At 43.0% G+C, this 18,225-nt stretch overlaps 1 protein-coding gene across 7 annotated transcripts in view; it reads right to left on the reverse strand.

The window, feature by feature from the left end:
- The window catches only part of Foxn3 (forkhead box N3), a 381,661-nt gene that overhangs the window by 270,779 nt on the left and 92,657 nt on the right, over positions 1 to 18,225 (reverse strand). For all 7 annotated transcript variants that reach the window (XM_048799159.1, XM_048799158.1, XM_048799156.1 and 4 more), the window contains one exon: positions 2,212 to 2,314. The gene's annotated coding sequence lies outside the window, so the exon portion shown is untranslated. The remainder of the gene's footprint in view (positions 1 to 2,211; positions 2,315 to 18,225) is intronic.

The raw sequence follows: 18,225 nt of genomic DNA on the forward strand, positions 1-18,225 counted from the left end.
TGCCAAGGCTGGCCTCAAACTTTTGATCCTTGGGTCTGAGATTCACAGGATTATAGATGTGAGATTCTCTGGGATTATAGACGTGTGCCCCCATACCTAGTTCAATTCTGTTCTCTTAATGGGAGACAAGTCCCCAACCTCTAATTTTGCAAATGCTTATGGCACACAATTACTCAGGCCAGAGGTTAGCAAACTTCCTATGTAAAAGGCCTGATAGTTTATGGTTTCTGTTGTAACTATTCGATTCCGTCATTGTAATACAAAAGCGGCCATTGATTATCCAGAAATGAATGACCATAGCTGTATTCCAATAAAACTTTAGATGCTGAAATTTGAATTCCATAGAATTCTTATGAGGTACAAAATTTTAGTTTTCTTTTTAATTTTTTCCAACTGTTTAGAAATGCAAAAACCCTTCTTAGTTATCAGCCATGCACCAAGAGGCCATGGGCTGTCCTTGGCCCAGGGACTGAATGTAGTTTACTGACCCCTAGCCCAGGTTTAGAAGGGATGTGGCAAGACTCGGGGCAATCAGTTCAGGGGGAGGAGGGCACAAATACTGTTGTTATTCTAGTTCTTCCACTGCCTGCTGGCTGCTGACCAGGGATGCCGTTCCAGGAGGCCACACCCCCCAGGCAGTGAGGGCTTGGGCTCTTGGGCATGCTCAGGAAGGTGCAGTGTGGTCAGAGTACAGTGTGACAGGAAGAGAAGGAATGTTGGCTGACCACTCTCAGTAGCAGCTTTAAAACCCAGGTCAGCAGAAGCCACTACTGCCTTACCTAGATGGACAAAAAGCAACACTGGAAAAGAGCCAGTTGTGGGCAGGATTTACTGCTCCATCCCCAACATAACCAATGCATCTTGTTCCCCATATAAAACTGTGTTCCAGCTTTGGCCTTGATACCCTCCTTGACTTTGTGATTTCAGAGCTTTCAAGAGACACTCTGCATCCCAAGGTACAAACTCATGTTCTTGGCTTATGCTGTCTACTCTCTAACTCCACTTCCACGCTCAGAATCACACAGGTGAGTGCCAGGTGCTGATCTCACTCAGCCTGTGGTTCATCCCGGGGACCTGCCAAGCCAGGCATGCCACACAGCACCCAGAGGAAGGGAGTCAGGTGTGTATGAGAAGAGCAAATAATCAGGTGGATAAGCAGAGGCAGGGTGTAGGCAGGTTCAGAGGAGCAGAGAAGACCAGCAAGGCAGAAGCCAAGCCAGAGCTACGCCATAGTGGCCACTGTCCCTTGAAAGATACTGTCAGCCAAGTGCCCTCCAGGTGGGTCTCCCCAATGGCTCTACTCCAGGATCCTTATGGAACCCAGACCTGAAAGGGGAGTCTGGCTCTGGCTGAGGCAGAGGATCAGGGACACTACCAAGGCCCACAGGGTGTCCTCCCATCAAAGTGCCATGTCATCCTCCTCCAGCTGCCTGGCCAAATGAATAGCCACAAAGCTATTGAGGTCCATGACTTCTTCCCTAATTATTTCAACCCTAATCCTGGAAGTCTCTCAATTCCCTGGAGCGGTGGGTGATAGTTAGTGCACAGCTCTGCCCTAAGCTAAGCCCCACCAAGTGCCATTTTCTCATGATCAAGTTGAGAGTCTTCTGTAAGACTGTGAGCTGCTTGAGGATAGGAACCAGCCTTGTACTTTTTTTTTTTTTTTTTTTGTGCTGGGGATTGAACCCAGGGCTTGTGCACATGAGGCAATCACTCTACCAACTGAGCTATATCCCAAGCTCTGTACTTTTATTTTTTTTTATCCTCATCTGTCCCAAGAACACACAACAGATATTCAATAATACTTATTGAATGCAACTAAAAGGTACAAATCATTAGAAAGATTGCTACAATTAAACATAGTATTCTGGGAAAGAAGATAATTTAGAGGCACTACAGTAGTTTCTACATGAAAATTCCCAGTGATGTTTCAGTTGCTTTGTGCATCTACAAACACACCAGAATTTTAAGTAAAGATGTGATTCAATGTTTTCAATCATCTTAATGCCTAAATTGGATTGACCACATTGTCAGTCTGATCAGCTGCATGAACTGATCATTAAGAAGATTGAGGGGAGGAGGGGAAGATACCAATGAAGGGAGAAACAATCAATTTTGCATTTGCATTTAGATATAGCTTTGGAGTTTCGTTTGTTCGATGTAAACCCATATAAGGTGCGGAAACGGGGAAGGGAAGCAGAGTGTGATTACCTGAGTCCGAATGGGTCCAGGAAACCGAGGTCAGCATCGCTCCAGCTCCCGTCACAGAAAGGACGAAGGGGCCTCCATCATCATGACAGGATGCTTCTAGAGGCTGGTGGAGAGGAAGAAAAGGAAGACAGAATTAGAAGACAGGAGCAGAGAGCCCTCACAACCACAATGGATGTCCTCTGTGGCCCGACCCTGGAAAATGACACACTTCAGTGAAAAAGTCAATTGCCACAGAACCTCTTTATTTCTTGGATAGTTATTGAAGCACTGAAGCTTTCAGGATGGAGTGTTTTTGAAACTGCCTCATAGGGCATAAGAGGACCCAGAAATTTGAAAATACATGCCATAGACATTGTAAGATCATTTGATTTCGGTATGACTGCCAGTGAGACATCTGTGAGATCATTTTCCTTCACTACAGCTGCTTCTGAAACACACGTCCATCCAAAGGAAGACATCAACGCACCAACAAGCATTGGAGACCAATGCTCCACCCCATGGACCAGCCTCTGTCTACTTGGTAAACCATGTACACAGGTACAAAGTCAACGACCCTCAACTCTGTTGTAAAATGCAATTACTCTGGCTATAGTCCCGGAGATGAGCTCAATGAATGGGTGGCAGTGATTGAGCCACAGTTAACTGATACATTGCAAAATAAGAAAATTGGTACAAGAGAAAGATTGTGTAATAATTTCTGATGGAAGGTTTTTTTTTTTTTTTTTTTTGGTCCAGGCTTCAAGGATGATAAATCAATAAACTCTCCAATGAAAAGAATGGTATTATCCTACGATCATGAGTAAGAGAATGTTAGGACTAACATATTCATTGGATCAGTGATTCTCAAACTGTGATCCCTGAAGAAGCAGCATTGACATCACTCAAGAGCTTGCTGGACCTGCAAATTTTAAGCCTCAACCCAGGTTTCACCGAATGAGAAAATCTGGTCATGAAGCCCAGAAATCTGTTTTTTTGCACATGATTCCAATATGCCTCCAGGACATTCAGTGATCCACTCCTTCAAATGTATTAACCCGTTGTTGAAAAGTAAAATTACCCTATTCTATTTCATGTTTATGTGCCAATTAAAAATGAAATATTGAGCAAGGAACTGGGAAGGAGGAAGAGTCAGAGATGAAGGAGATGAAGTCCCTGCAAGACGTTCAAGTATCACAGCATGGTTTCTTCTACTGGTTAGAGGGTTTCAAAGGCACATTTGTCTCTGGTTGGGGTGGAGGTTTATGGTAAAAGGGAAAATGTCATGAAGACTATGACAGTAATAATGGGTCTTAAAACTGGGACAGATAGGGACAGGCGGGAACAGGCAACAGCTGAAGCATGAGAGTCCCTGGGATGTGGAGTAACCAGGTCTGGCTGATAAGTGAGAAATCTGAAGGTGATCTGAGAGAGATGAGTTTACTTCCAAACACAGGGGGGTCAAAGCTGGACCTGTAGCTTCTTTCTTGTGTAAGACCACCAGACTGCACTGATGCTTATCTTTAGAAAAACTCCTGTCTGGTATACTAGGTGACTTAAGGATTTCTATATCCAGTGCACTTTCACACTGTGTTTTCCAGAATGGAGATTCTCAACTGCTTCAAGATTCACAGGGCTGAAGGTCTGCCCAGAAGGAAGAACACAAAAGAAAAGTTTGAAGTAGGCACAAGAATGTGGATGTCACAGTAGCCCTAGGCTATTCTGCAAAGGGGCAAAATGTTACCACACATAAAAAACCCCTGAGGCCATCTCAGTTTTAAGTTTATAAAATAACTTCAGTTGACAGCGGTGGGCCTGAGTCCCCTCCAAAAAGTTGAACTAACTAGGGACATCTTCAGTTGGAGAAAAGATGCTTTTCATGATCAAGAAGTTAGGGCTTTTGCTTCTAGACAATTAATATACATAGATGCCTTATTTCCTGATGTTGGTAAGATGATGGATGGGACTCTGATAATGTTTTAGATGTCACACCAAGCCTTTGAAACGAAGCTGGTACAGAAGCGGCAATATCTGCTTGCTTATCCCAGCTCTGCTGTTTCACCAGCTGAGGCATTATGGGCAAGGCGCTAAACCTGTACACCTTAGTTTTTCATCTATTGAGAAAGAAAGGCATTGACCTGCCCTGCCCTCTTTAATTTAAATAAGAAAATAGATATAACGTTTCTATGCAAATTATAACATGCACTCCTACACAGTCATATAGAATTGCCCTCCTCAATGAAACACTGGGTACTAATTAACACTTGTTATTGTATTGGCCTTTGAAAATATAAAACTAAAATGTTCCTTATGCCCTTGGGACTCTCCTTTAAAATGTTTGCAGATATAACAGTTTTGAGGAAGAAAATTGGCATCGACCAATCCATTTTCCCAAGAAACATTTTAAGGTGAATTTTTGCTTGTAATTTTTTTTTCTTTAGATTTTATTCTTGGGCAAGGGATGCATCTCAGTGGTAGTGGTATACTTAGCATGTACAAGGCCATACATAGATTTGATCCCCAACATTGAAAAAACATTTTTTTTTTTTATCCAGTGACCACAATAGAACCTCCATCCAGTTATCATTCAGCAGCTCCTGGTGAACACAACTCAGTCTTCAACAACACGGATGTATACAATGGCAATAATTTATCTTCTCTGCAGTAGTTTAATCCCAGATGGACCACTTACTAATTTATTTCCATATGTAACTGGCAGAGAGATTAATCAGGCTTCCAACTCGGAAACCTGAATTGCACTTTATTCCCTTAACAGGCTGACTCTGGGCAGGAGAACGCACACGTTTATATAGAAACCAAGAGTTCCTCTGAAAAAGACTGTCAACCTCAGACACATGGCGTCCCAGCCACGTTCACACATCTCTCCTGAGATAGCAAGCTCTTGTGTCAACAGGGAGACCGACTCTTGCTGGAGATCCTCATGGACTTCGCATAGGAACAGTGTCTGGTATAACTGGGCAGGAGTCACCCCACCAGGCACAGGGCAGCCGTGCGCCCCTCCCTGTTTGCAAGGTCGGGGGCTCGGATTTCTGAAACAGAAGAATCTTTCTGCCAAGGCACTGCGCCCAGCTGGCCCCGCTATGCGGTGCCCAGGCACTGGAAAGTATGTGGTTTCTTTTTTCCACTCTTTTTAAGGGTCTGAACTTGACTGAATTCAGCAGCTGCTGAGTCCTCAGCGAGGCAACAGCTAAGGAATTATTAGCTTTGCTCCCAGCTCCCCTGAGCTTAAATCTTGGTCCCCTTTGGTTTTCATTTTTAACCCAATGATATCAGTCTTTAGCAAAGAGTCAGTTAACAGCCTGTCATGTGATGACAGGTGGAAAAGCAAGAGTGGAGCTAATAACTGAAGTGGCACCTGAAGCCACCACTAGGAAGGCTCACTAGAGGTGGGACATAGAGATCTGGTAGGCTGGGGCTCCAAACAACCGTGAACCTGGTAAAAGTCACTTAGGAGTTCAGGTTCAAAATTCTCTCCTCTATTCTGCAAGGAGTTTAGCTCCCCAAGGTCCTTTCCAGCTCGAAACATCTTATGATTCTATGAAAAAACGCAAACACTTCCCTAGTTCACCTGGTTACTGTGCTTGGCGATGCCAAACAGCTGGAAGTTTGGAAGCATCTGAAAGTGGCCTCATGAGTCCAGATGCTTGGTGCTGTGACAGCCTTAGGAATCTCAGTATCCAGTAAATCCCCTTTGAGCAAAGAACATAAGCATTTGAGGATTGTGTAACAATGTCTATCTTTACAATGTTTTAAGATGTCATAAGATGTCAATTAAATACAGTAGTTTGAATTACTGATCTGTGTATGGCAAAACCTTAAAAAGCACATAAGCCATGGACCTTGTTTTTAGTATTTTTTTGAAAGTGGTATCTTTCTTCTTCTTTTTTTTTTAATGGTACTAGGGATTGAACCCAGAGGTGCTCTACCTCTGAGCTACATTCCCAGTCTTTTTTATAATTTTTTAAAATTTTGAGACAGAGTCTTGCTAAGTTGCCTAGGCTGGCCTCAAACTTGGGATCCTCCTGTCTCAGGCTACTAAGTATCTGGAATTACAGGTGTGGGCCATTGTGCCCAGCCGGACCTTGTTTTTATACCTTACAAGATACTTAAGCAGATATACAACTAATAATATATGTATGCATATGCACACATATGTATTTTTGAGAAGTGGTCTTGCTACGTTGCCCAGGTTGGTTTTGAATTTGTAATCCTCCCACTTCAGCTTCTGGAGCAGCTGGGGGGATTACAGGTATGCACCACCATACCTGGTCACAACTAATCTTTAATGAAATATGACCACAATGGAAGACAAAGAAACTGACACAGGAATATGGAGAACAGAGCTATCATACCACTAAGGTTGAAGGGGAGATTTGAAAGCTTCTGTGGAGGAGGAACTGGAATTTAAGCTGGGCTTCAGAAACAAAGATAGAAGTAAAGGCAATTGGGTAGAGGCAAGAGCAAGAGCAAAGGCCTAGAAGATTCCAAGTATGGCAGGGACACAGCGTTTAGTGCCCTGAGGCAGCAGCATAGGATGCCCAAGGAAGAGGGGAAATAGTGAGGATAGGAGCTGGACAGGGACTCACGGTGGAAAACCCTGGACACCAACAAACGGATTGGCCTTTATTCTGTGGTCATCGGGTGCCTTCAGAAGTCATTGAGCAGTGGAGAATCCAAAGGAGCTATGCCTCCGGAAGTTTATGCTGGCGATTCTACTGCCAGCCAAGATTGGTGGTACCTTCGTTTTGTTCTTATTCATTCCATGCTGCAAACTATTTGGGAATGCCTCAAAAAATTTCTTTCTTTTTCCAAATCAATTTCCTGGCAATCTGAATGGAAGCAATTAAGCTTGCTACAACACTGCCAGAGTTTTGCCTTCAAATGATGGGTCAGTCTGAAGTTTATATGTAGGTTTATGGGTTTTTCTACTCTTACATGAAAGGGTTAACATAACATGACACAGACTGATGTCTTACTTTGTTTTGTTTTCACACTGGAAAATATTTCAGGATGACGAGAAAAATACACACACAAGCCAAGGATTGGGAGGGGCTGCTCTAGCACTCCCAAGACATAAAAAGTGAACTTGCTATCCCAAGTTATTCGCTGAAACTTCTGATTTCCAATTTCAGAGTCCCAGCTTCATGATCCTGAGTTTTTAGGATCCTCACACTCCATAAGAGAACATCACACGAACTCTCACATACCCATGGTGTTTGGTCCCTTTGCCTGGGGGAAAGTGCAGGTGGCATAGTTCAGCTGCCACAGGGAGATGCTGCCCACCCCCAACACGTGGGTGTGCACGGGGCCCACGACAGCGATGTCAGCACACGGGGAAGGCAGACTGCAAATCTTCTACCCCACCAACCCCAAAGATGGGTCGGTGTCTTCAGCCTCCATCAAAGTAAGGATGGCAGGGGGCAAAGGAGCTCTTGTTCCAAGAAGTGAGCTGCCTTTGGCATGAGCCACCATGAAAAAGTGCCCCATGGAAGCCACAAACTTCACTTCCTTCTCAGGGTTGCCTGGACTGGCCACATACGGGCACACATGGGCAGCTTCGATGTTAATTTGAGATCATAAAAAGGTGTGATCATAAAGGTGAGATCCTAAAAATATTCATCTGGGAAGTTGAACATTTCAGGGTTCAAGTACCTGATTTATAATTCAAAACCTGTCCCAGCTTTCTACATGCCCAGGTGTTCAGAAGCCTGGAGAACCCCAGAGGCGTTCTCTCAACATCCAATCAAATAATTACCAGGAGGTATAAGACACAGTAGGTACTGGAGATCATTCCCTGTGCACTTAGAAACCAAACCAAGCCCCCCCCCCAAAAAAAAAAAACCCAGGGTGGGGTTGTGGCTCAGTGGTAGAGCGCTTGCCTAATATGTGCAAGGCACTGGGTTTCATCCTCAGCACCACATAAAAAAATAAACAAATAAAATAAACTTATTAAAAAAAACCCCAAACAGTCTCATACATACCAAAAGAGTTTCATGAACTGCTTTAAAAAAAAAAAATCTACCTACGGTCAGAAAACTAATCTTCCTCAAATGAACAGATCAGCTTAAATTACCGTGCCATTTTACATTCTTTTGACTAATACACGAATAATGAAACTACAGCATAAGGTAAATGTAGGCTTACACTGAGTAACGGGCATAAATAAAAATATTTTGACATTAAAAACTCAATAAAAATTAACTCCAACGTAACTTGAAAGCTCCTGCAATCCTAACGTGCACATTGAAAGCCATTAGCGTAATACCTAGGCTGCTATTCAAAAGTAGGGGTCTGGCACGTAAATAAATGCCGGTTGGAAGGCTTCTCCTAAATTACCGTACAATTTGGTTGCAAAGTCACACACTTACAAAGTCTATCATCTTTGCTTGGTTGCTCTCTAACCAACACTAAAGTCATATCAGGCTACAATGTGGCGGCATAATATAAACGCAGATACCGGCAAATGGTACTAAAAAGTGGCAGCAAATGTCAAAGACAAACCAGGGTCATCCTGGAGAGAACAGAGGTATTTACATAAGCATTCTGAAAAGACAATGGAGCCCCAATTTCCTTTTAACTGCACACCTGATCAACCTCTCTGCTCCTCAACTGATCATTTTTACATAAAAGCAATTTCTACAACGAGACATTCAAAGACCTTAGTTGCCATAAACTCAGCAGCTGTTAAAGATTCTTTGCACATTAGGTGTGCTTACAGACTCAGCTATTTTCAACCCAAGCCTTTCATTCCTTACCCATCACTACCCCCCACCCCACGCAAAAATGAACTTCCCTTGTCAATATCCTTCTTCATTCTGTCATCTGCCAAAGCCATTTTCTTACCTTTGTAAGTCACTCACATTTGTTTCATTTGATGATATTTACCCATGCCGGGACAATTGTTTGACTGCAATCTTGCAACTTTCAACTTTGCCCAGATTTTGCTGTCTTGCAGAAGGGGATGCCTCAACCCCCGATACATTGCTCAGCTGGGCTGAGACACATCTGAATCCAGAGCTATATTTTAAATTCTTTTACACTTACTTAATATAGTGCATGCCGCCTGTCCACTGATGCGATATCAGAAACCTGCAAGCTACTATTTCTGCAACTGTGTCACTGTAGATAGTCTGAAACATGTACGTAGCTGTTGCCATGGAAACAAACACAGCTAGGGTAGAGTGCCACGCTGTGTTAATTCCTTCACCCATGAACCCCAGGGGAATGCTAACATTCATCTTCTTTCTCCTTTAGTCTCACACTGCTTTAATATTTTTTTAGCATTATCAAATGATGTACTAAATACATATGGTACACCTGGAAATATGGATGGCTGAAATGAGCCGTGGTCCCAACCATGCCTGCTGGGTGTCTACTTAGGTGGTTGCAGCTCTGCCATGGATCCTTTCACTAACTTGTCCTGGGAGAAAAGGAGAACTTTGTCTTTCTTTTAAAATGATGTGGGCAGGGCAGACACAGTGAACATCTTTGTCTCACCGAAGAGTAATTGTGGAATTGCACTAGAATAAACATGCTACCCAAAATGAGGTTTGTGGGTACTGTGAAAGGTGAGAGAGAAACTTCCTGAAGTGGATCCAAGCTAAGAGTTCTTCTCCCTTCCAACTTGAGGCTTTATGTCCAGTTGTTTTAATTAGGCAAAAGCATAAACTCTCACCCAGGGCTTCAACTGTCTCACTGGGTTTTTGTTTCTAAACTCATGCAAGCAAGATATTCGTAAGGGTCAGTAAGGAGATGGAATCTCTATTATTCAGAAAGAAATGGAATTTTCCTGTCACCTGAATGTTCTCTCATTTGCTTCAAGTTTAAATCTCTGTCCTTATCAATACTTGGACCTGTGGAGAAAAGTCGAACTCGCTCCTTCAACCAAAAAGCCAAAATGTGTAGTGATTGGTACATTGGGCTATCTTCCCATTATTTGCACTGGTAAGCCCCTTTAAATACTGGGGTTATACTCACCACAGTAGACAAAAATAAGCTGTTCAAAAATTTTAATTACATCCTATCCCTTGGGCTAGTTAATAATATTCAATCTAGATGAAAATGGCCACATTTTAGATTTGCATGCTGATGTGCTTCACTTGAATACAATTTTCGCACTAAACAATCAATTGTAGGCTTTAAAAGTGTAACTCCGTGACCCTGAAATGGCATGTTTTAAAGAAACCACTACTTTATCAGTGGGGATTATGGCAAAATTATCTTATAAAAGATGAGCAAGATCTTCCTAAATTGAATCATTCTTGGCTGTTTACTATGACAATAATAATTGACTCATTCCTAAGATAAAGCAAAACAGAAAATAGACATATATTCACCTTATTGGTTAAGGAAATATGTCTTTTTTAAAAGCAATCTCAAGACAAGGTTAGAGTCCAGTACAGAGCCTAGTCTAAGTTTCAGTAGGGCAGGTGGAGATTATCCTTTAACTAACTGACCAGTATTTACAAACTTAAGGAGTAGAGCCAAAGCAATGCATACAGTAGGCGCTCACTGTGCCCTGCTGTTTCCATATCCCTTTGGTGTTGGGCCTTTTCACATACGTTACCCCACTGAACTATCAAGAGAAATCCATGAATTAGTTTGGTGGGTGCTTTGGTTTGGAATATAAGGTGTTGCCCCCAAAGCTCATGTGTTAGGCAGTGCCAGAACGTTCAGAGGTGAAATGATTAGATTATTAAGAACTATAACCTCATCTGTGGCTTAATTTACGTGATGGATTAATAATATTCATGGACTGTTGGGTGGTAAACTAGGCAGTTGGGGTGTGGCTCGGGGAAGAAGGTGGGGGGCATGCCTTTGGACTGTTTTATCTCTTTCTCTCTCTCCAAACCCAGCTTCTCGGCTGCCCCGAGCTGAGTAGCTTTCCTCTGCCGTGCCCTTCTGAAACATGATGTTTCTGCTTCACCTCAGGCCCCGAGCAAGGAAGTCAGCCAACCATGGACTGAAATCTCTGAAACCCTGAGCCCAAAATAAACTTTTCCTCCTCTAAGTTGTTCTTGTCGGATATTTTGGTCACAGTGACAAAAAGCTGATGACTAATACACCGGATATCACCAATCTCATCTCTCAGAAGATACTCTAAAGTTCTGAAAATTAGTGACTGGTCCAAGGTCACAAGGTAGAACCTTGTCTTCTATCACCTGGTCCAATGTTCTTTCCATGGGCCATGCTGTCCCCAAGAGCACTCGCCATGCAATTGGTTGTGAATAACTATAGCAACAATACTAAGATGAGGACAGAGCCTATGTGCCAGATTAATCAATTTGGGAATTAACTATGGTTGGTGGTTGAAGTTAGGCTCTCTCTTCTTTTATCCTCACCCACCCATTTTCTTCTCCCAAGGATGGGAGAAGAGGGCCTAGCCTTTATGTCAACTCCGGGCTCCAAAGCAGATCATCTCAGCCTACACCCAAACCTAAGTCCCAGCACCAATTCTCAAAGAGGTGCTTGGAGTGGAAAGATGGTTGGGTGCTCCTGGGGCTTTGGAGGTGCAGGGGGATTGGGAGCAGCAAGCAGCAGTGATAAAACGGTCAGCTCCTGAGGAAGTAAGCCATTTCACATCCTGAGTCAGTCTGCCACCCCCTCTCATTTAAAAAAAAAGTGATAAAATATATAAAATGTCAAATTTAACATTTTAACAACTTTTAGGTGTACAGTTCAGTGATATTAAATAATATTGTGCAACCATTACCCTCATTCATCTCCATAACTGTTTCATCTTGTAACACTGAACTCTGCACCCATTCGACGATAACTTCCCAGTCCCAGTGGAATCGCACCATATTTACTTTTTGGTGACTGGCTTATTTCACTTACATAATGTCCTCACAGTTCATCCATGTTGTAGCATATGTCAGAATTCCCTATCTCCCCCCGCCCCCCCACCCAAGTACNCAAGTACTGGAGATTGAACGCAGGAGCATGCTACCCTGAGTTACATCCTCAAACCCTGGATACCCTTCCCCATTTTGTTCTTTGAGACAACATCTCACTGTTGCCGAGGCTGTCTTCCAAATTGCTATCCTCTTACCTCAGCCTACAGAATATCTGGGACTACAGGCATGGGCCATAACTCGGGATTTTCTTCCCATTTTAAAACTGAGTAATATTCTCTCATGTGGATATATCATATTTTGCTTATCCATTCATCTGTTGCTGGGCATTTGGATTGTTTCCACATTTTAGCTACTGTAAAAGATCTTAAGCCTCTGCTTTCAACTCCCCCCTCCCCATACTTGAGGTTGAACTCCACCACTAAACTACCTCCTTGACTCTTTAAATTAATTTTGACCCAGGGTCTCTCTAAGTTGCCTAGGCTGGCCTCCAACTTGCCTCTGCTTGGTCTTCGACACTGTGCCACTCCCCCCCTTAACAGTAGCCAGTGGGTGTGAGGTAGTATTTCATTATAGTATTGATGTGCACTTCCATATTTGTGAGTGATGCTGAACATTTTTTTGTGTGCACGTTTTGGCCATTTGCATATCTTTGGAGAATGTCTATTCAAGTGCTATGCTATGCTCCTTTTTGAATTAAGTTGTTCGGTTTTATTGTGATTGTGTTTTAGGAGTTTTCTATATATTTTGGATACTAATTCCTGATCAGATAGATGTTGGGCAAATGCTTTCTCCCATTCTGTTTTACTTTTTGAGTAAAACCTTTTTACTATATGGCTTCTTCACCACCCTCACAGTCATCAGATAATGACAAGCAGATTTCACAGTGATGTGGGATCTTCCTGCCTCCTCCCCTAGATATCAAGAATTCACGGAGTTTGGTCATGCTACCTTTTGGTGATAGAGTTCTTCCAAAGAAGTGAATTTTTCCAGACTACAGAACTGTTTCTCGGTCGGTCTGTTCATAAAGCCAAAGAGATCATTGTGTGGGCCTTATTTGAGAGGTGTCAGGGGAAAGGCAGAAATAAGGGTTTTGAGGACACTCCAACCCAAGAGTCGATGACTTGACCCCTTCTGATAAAAACTTTCTAACGTGGCTCACAGAAGAAAATGACAGATTAGGCAAAGTCCAGGGCTCATGGTTTAGCCTGTTATAAATATTTTTCATAACGAGGTCGGCATTATGAACCTCTGCATATTGGTAGAGAGGTGCTCCCAGGAGCCATAGAAGGGAAGGGAGGAGGTCAGCCTCCAGGAGAGACGGCACTCTGAGGTGAGGTCCTCCTTCTCCTACATGCGTTTTCATTTTCTCTGGCCTCCTCCTCCCTGGCTGTCAGGGTATCAGCTGGCCCTCTTGCTGTGCAAAGTGGTCTGGCTTTCACAGTTCCCTCCTGTTTTGATTCACATCTAATATGCCAGGGGCTGAGAAACCAAATAATAGAGCTGATTAGAATTTTGTCTGAAAAAAAGATGAACACAGGCCTGAGAAAGTGTCCCTGAGCACAAAAGTGTCGCCTTTTGGATGCCATTGACTCTAGGTCAATTAGCCTAAAGCCAGTCACCTAATGAGCAATTTGCCTATAATTTAAAACCTTTTTGAGTGTTTTTACATGGCAATGTCCTTTGGTTCCTCCCCCCCATCTCTTTGGCATTATAAAGTTTGTAAATCAAGCCTTCTGTGGGCACACCAGCTTATTTTTAAATTTTAGTTTTTATGCTTAATTTTAATCTTTTAAAATTAAGTTCATTTCTTTGGGAGATTGGCAATGAAAGCAAGAACATTCAAAATGGAATTTCTGGTGAACTGGCAAATCATATGAGAACTGCTGTTCAGGGGACTTTAACATCTAATTTTCATTTTTTTTGAGGTTGCAAAATTCACAGGAAATGTGAACTTCAGTCAGGCCAGAATGCTCCCACTGACTCCCGGTCACCTCTGTCTCCTCTTTTCTCTTGTCCTGTGATTGCACAGGACTCGCACAGCTGAGGTTCCAGCTGCCACTCAGGGAACTCATTTGTGTTCTTGGACTTTGCTTTGTTTCCACCACGAATGTACCTTAAAGGTGCTATTAGGCAAAACTCAGCCTGCTGAGTTTCACCCAGAACAGGGCTTACTTACCTTCCCACTCCATCCGGGAGCCTCCACTGTGTTCTGAAATGGACAGAGATGGCGGGAGGGACTTCGGGGATCTTTTTCACAGAGGCAATGCAGAGACTGTGGGAGTCAGCCAGACTCTCACCTAAAAACCTGATGCTTCATACAGGGGGCGAAGGAAGGGTCAAGGTCAAGGGACATCTAGTATGACTGGCACTGAGGAGACCAGCCACTCCAAAGCAGAAGCCAGGATCCTTATAGCACATGGTTCTAAGTGTGCTTTAGAAGGAAACCAAAAACCAGACCTGCCTTGAAGACAAGAAGCCAAGTTGACCTGGAGATCAGGACAAAGCTAGTAGATATGTTCTTATCAGGCAGCAACTGGGCTGTCAATGCAATAGGAAAAAAAATGGAGATGGTCCCCGTTACCCACCAGTAGCTCTGACCAAAGACACTGGCCCTCTGGACAGAGTCTGTGGGCCACTTGACATCTCCCCAGAAAGCAAGTATGCCAGTCAGCATGGGACCCTGACCCAGAGTTCCAAGAAGACTGGACAGCCAGGGAAGGTGATGTAGCCATGCCGCTGTCTGACAGGCAGGTTGGGAAGTCAGGGGGCAGCTCCGAGAAAAGAGACACTGACCGGGAAGGCCTCACTCTTGTGCTTGGTCAGGATTTGAGAACACAATTCTTCCGGAAATGGAAACTTCTCCTTTTCATTATGAAATTGCCATTGTAAAGTCTGCTTTAAATATCTTTTGTTGGGGACAGAGCCAGTAACTGTCCTCAGTGTGTATGAGCTTCCTTTATCTCTGCCTGGAGAATGATAAGTTAGCTCAAGTTCACATGCCCTCAATGGGGTTAGGGCCGCCCAAGACTGGAAACTAATAACCAGCCATTGAGGAAGCTGTAAAATGTATCTTTTCCTTTTAAAAAATCCGAGTATGTGATAAATTGTACAAATATATTTTATCCCAATCCCTTCTACTTAAGAAAAGTTAACGTTTTAAAAAATTGTTTTACTCTTTTTAATTATAAATAAAGCAATAAAAACAAAAAATGGCAAAGGATATTTTGCAAAGCAAGATAATAATTTTGTACTTTCAAATACTATAGGTGAATGTTTTTTGTTTGTTTGTTTTTGTTTTTGGTACCAGGGAATGAATTCAGGAGCACTCGACCCTTCAGCCACATCCCCAGCCCTATTTTGTATTTTTTTGTGTGTGTGTGTTTGGTGTTGGGGATTAGAACCCAGGGCCTTGTGCATGCAAGGCAAGCACTATACCAACTATGCTATATCCCCAGCCCTATTTTGTGTTTTATTTAGAGACAGGGTCTTACTGAGTTGCTTAGAGCCTCACTTTTGCTGAGGCTGCTTTTGAACTCGTGATCCTCCTGCCTCAGCCTCCCGAGCCACTAGGGTTACAGGTGTGCACCACCGCACCTGGTTGTGAGCAACTTTTTTAGCTTCCATGCATGGTATTTGTCTTTCTGTGCTTGGCTTATTTCACTTAATGTAATGTGCTCCAGTTAGAAAAATAGGAGTTGTATTACAACAAGTCCCCAAACAGACAAAATGCAAGTCAATCATATGAGGTAGAATATTTGGGGACTGTTTTAACACAGACTAAGTAACATTGGCTTCAATTAAAATGACTGTCTGCCTGTTAGTTTACTTCTCAGGCACCAGCCCAAGATATGGGCAGAGTAAAGGAAGAGACCCAGGTTTTTCTATCTTGTTCTTCACTATCTTCTAGCATGGTCATATGGTCAAAAGTAACTTGCTGCCACCTGGTCCCTGTCCTAGATAGAAGCAAAGAGGAGAAAGAAGATGAAGAATATGCTCCTTTGTTTTCAAGGAAAAATCCAGAAGCTGTACTCATCCCTTCCACATTCATTCATAGGCCAGAAATTAAGTCCCTCGGCTACCACTAGCAGAAATTGTCCACTCAAAGCATAAGGACTCTACTAATGAAAGGAAGAAATAGGGGATTCACACTAGTGGACAAATAATCGTTTTTATTTTTTTTAAATATTTTTTTTAGTTGTCAATGGACCTTTATTTAATTTATTTATCTGTTGTGCTGAGAATTGAACTCAGTGCCTCACACAAGCTAGGCAAGCACTGAGCCACCATCCCAGGTCCCAACTAATTGTGTTTTTAAAACACTAAATATATGTCTGTGGGTACAAAGATATAAGTACAAGTTTACAAAGACATGTGGAAATAATCAACACCAAACACAAGAGGGTGGTCCCGGGGGGAGGGGGAACAGGGAGAAATGAGACGTCAAATGGGGATAGGAACCTGCAGGGACAATTCGATTGTATCCTGGATGTTTTATTTTTAGAAAGTACTTGAAGCAAACATGACAAATGTTGAGCTCTACCAAAGCTAAGCAGTGGGCACATGGGTGTTTTTGCTTTTTTCTGTGATAGAATTGTATCATTTTAAAAAATTAGCAAAACTTAGTATTAGCTCAACGACCCTACTGCAACTCAACTCATCATTAAAATGTATTTTGCCAATTTTAAAATGCACATTTTCCTACGTGAGAACTCTCAGAAATGAGTGCATCTGATTATAGTAGGCAGCGCTTTTCCTCTTAGTGGTACATTAAATGATCTCGCACTTTACACTTGATGGTGAGTTAGATTGGAAGACACACAAGGTATAAATGGCAGTTCATGTGGACTGTGGTATATTGTGGATGGGGGGCAGAGGAGGGAGGTGTCTCACAGGTGGGCATCCCAGGACCTACGGTGCTCTTACAGCTTCAAGGGACTTCCTGAAAATGTCCTTCAGACTGCCCCTTATTGGACTGCCAAGGTTGTTCCCAGCCTGTGGGGGTGCCTCTGACAGGTCATACAGAAACTCACACATCCAGACTGATTCTCTCTGCTACTGGGGGAAAAGGAGCAGTTAAAATCCCTCCTTTTATTAGTTCCAAAGTGCTTGGGAATCTCTCACGCAGTGAGAGCCAAAAGCATAAATGGCACCTACAGACTAAGCTCAACCTTGACTGGGAAGAAAGTGGAGTCAGATCATTCGTGGACCCAGATTTTGGACAGTCTGGAGGACACAGCAGACACCTCTACAGCCATCTGAGGCAGACAAGGCCGTTTCCTGGTCAGCAGAGGAGATGGCAGAGGTGGCCACCAAAGCCACCATGATCCACTCGCCTTTGATGTCTGATGTGCTACTGTGGGTCTGTCTTACAGAAAATTAGCTAAGAATACACTGGTAACATTGTCCCCTCAATGTATCAAGAAGGGAGGGAACCAAACTGGGGGAAAAAAAAATCCATACAGCTGGTTTTTATCCGAACACAGAACACCATTTATTTTTAAAAAAACATTTATGAAAGTTTTCTTCATTTCTCACATTCAGTTAGTATACAGTTGGCATTTTCAAAATTCAAACCTGATGTGGATTTGGAATTCAATGAAGCACATTGGAAGACATCTGAGTGAAGGGGAAAAAAAAATTCTAGCCATATGCTACTGGTGCATGAATTTGAATATTTGAAAGGTAATCTAGAAATGAGAATGCTTCCAATTCTCCTTACCAACAACATTAATTCATAGCAACCACACGAGTCGTAGACAGAGCTGCTTCCCCATGTGAGAGACAATAGTGGGATAGAGCCCGGGGCTGGCCTTGTAGTACCGCCCGGCTAAGTCACAAGCGTAGTTCTCACTGGGTCACTGGACATCCAGCAGCTGTTTGGTCACTGGTGAGGGGGGCATCATGACTCTGGCCTCACTGGGTACATTAACACACAAGAGAGTTTCTCAGATATTCAAGTTTGGTTAACAATTGGATGAGAAGCCAGAGGTCTGCTCAGATTGGCCACTTTCAAAGACACCAGAAAACAGACCTCTCCTATTAAGGATTTGCTCCTTAGGTCTTTCTGTTTATCTACACAGCCACAGAGGAAATGACCAGAGCCAACCACACAGCAGGGACTTTCCCCCTAGCTCTGACACTTGTTTACACCCTGACCAGG

The sequence above is a fragment of the Marmota marmota genome, unplaced genomic scaffold (genome assembly GCF_001458135.2).
Source record: "Marmota marmota marmota unplaced genomic scaffold, marMar, whole genome shotgun sequence".
NCBI lineage: Eukaryota > Metazoa > Chordata > Mammalia > Rodentia > Sciuridae > Marmota > Marmota marmota.